At 43.7% G+C, this 2,166-nt stretch overlaps 1 protein-coding gene across 6 annotated transcripts in view; it reads left to right on the forward strand.

Annotated features, from left to right (window-relative positions):
- LOC139547600 (golgin subfamily A member 6-like protein 22) overlaps nucleotides 1–2,166 on the forward strand; it is a 39,987-nt gene that overhangs the window by 7,567 nt on the left and 30,254 nt on the right. The window lies entirely within an intron of this gene.

Here is a 2,166-nt window from a genome sequence, read left to right on the forward strand (position 1 = left end):
AAAAATCCACTAAAGTGCGCCTCATATAGACCAATCTCTCTCCTTAACACAGATTGTAAACTGGTCACCAAGATGCTTTCTAAGAGACTGGAGTCATGTCTTCCCCTGTTGGTCAACCCAGATCAGACTGGCTTCATAATTAATAGATTGTCCTCCAATAATCTCAGAAGGTTCTTTGATATAATTCACCTTGCTAACAAAAACAAAATACCTAGTGTCGCAGTCTCCCTCGATGCTGAAAAGGCCTTTGATAGGGTTGAATGGCCATACCTCTTCCGCGTCTTGGAAAAGTTTGGTTTAGGTACCGTGTTTGTAAATTTGATAAAATCACTCTACAAATCTCCTAAAGCTAGGATTGCTACCAACGGGATTACTTCCTCCTCTTTCCCTCTCTATAGGGGGAACAGACAAGGTTGCCCAATTAGCCCCCACCTCTTTGCCCTCGCCATCGAACCGTTGGCTGAGGCTATTAGAACGTGCCCTGACATACATGGCTTTGAGGTGGGCCCCCAGACCCATAAATTATCACTCTTTGCGGACGACCTTATCTTATTTCTAACAAACCCAGAACATTCCCTCTCTCACTTGCAGATCCTACTACAGTGTTATAGTTCTTTCTCTGGATATAAGGTCAATTTAGATAAAAGCGAAATCTTACCGTTGTCTGTCTTTGACCATCATACCATCAAGCACAAGTTTCCTTTTAGATGGTCGCCTATGGGCTTCACATATTTGGGCATAATGGTGGATGGTAACCTGAACAACCTCTATAAACTCAACCTGGCCAGTTTGTTGCAAAAGGTGGAGGGTGACCTTTGTAAATGGATGGACTTACCTCTCACTCTACTGGGTAGAATCAATGTAATTAAAATGAATGTCCTGCCCAGATTTCTATATCTGTTTCAATCTCTCCCTATCCCTGTCCCCGCAGCATTCTTTTCCTCTCTCGACAAGATGACCAGACGGTTTATCTGGCACGGCAAAACCCCTAGGGTTGGCCTGGACAAACTGACCCTGGATTACAGTCAAGGGGGCTTAAACCTCCCCAATTTTAGAATGTACTACTGGGCAGCACAGTCTAGGTTTCTGGCTCAGAGGTTTGATAAGGGTCCCTCTCCCTCATGGTTGAACATTGAAAAGCTTGAGGTAAATGATGACACTGGGGCAGAATTGTTTTACAAATGGGACAGAAAATCTATAAAAACCATCACAGACAACCCTTTAATCATACATTCTGTCCTGGCATGGTGCAAACTGCAAGAGCTGTTCGGACGAGGGGGATTCCTTTCCCCTAAAACCCCTTTATGGAACAATAGATTGATTCCTATGTTTTTCCAGAATAGTAACTTTAGACCATGGTCTGATAAGGGGATCACTCTTCTGGAACATTGTTACGAGGAGGGAGTTCTTATGTCTTTTGATCAGCTGAAACAGAAATACCACTTGTCTAACAGGGACTTCTTTAGCTACCTACAACTACGAAACTTTATTAGGGTGTCTCTCAAGGGACAATGGAACCTACCTAAGATGTCACCTATTGAACAACTCTGCCACGCAGACCAACCACTGTTCAAGACCATTTCCCGTGTTTACGATGCTCTTATGTCAGGACTAACACTTCCTGGGCTAGATAAACCCCGACTTAGATGGGAAAAAGATCTGGGTATTGATCTTGATGAGGGTCTATGGAGTGACCTATGCAGGGATGGCGTTACATCCACATTGAACTCCAGATACAGACTGATCCAGTTTAATTTCCTCCATCAGCTCTATATCACCCCATCTAGACTGCACAAGTTCAACCCTGATATCTCCTCCCTATGTTTTAGATGTGGCTCAGATGAAGGAACATTCCTCCATTCCACATGGCAGTGTTCAAAACTACACGGTTTCTGGCAGGGGGTATGCGATACCATATCCTCAATTCATGGGGTTGCATTCCCTTTAGACCCGGAGGTCTGTCTACTGGGCAACTTTACTAACACCAATCTTAGGCAAAGCCATGCTATAAAGCTAACAGAAATATTGCTAGCGATTGCCAAGAAATGTATCGCCTCGAAATGGAAATTGGATTCCCCCCTGCCAGTTGCAATGTGGCTATCAGAAGTTAATAGTTGTATCCCACTGGAGAAAATTACTTACCGCTTGAGGAATAAGTTAAATACA

The sequence above is a fragment of the Salvelinus alpinus genome, chromosome 21 (genome assembly GCF_045679555.1).
Source record: "Salvelinus alpinus chromosome 21, SLU_Salpinus.1, whole genome shotgun sequence".
In the NCBI taxonomy this organism is placed as follows: Eukaryota; Metazoa; Chordata; class Actinopteri; order Salmoniformes; family Salmonidae; genus Salvelinus; species Salvelinus alpinus.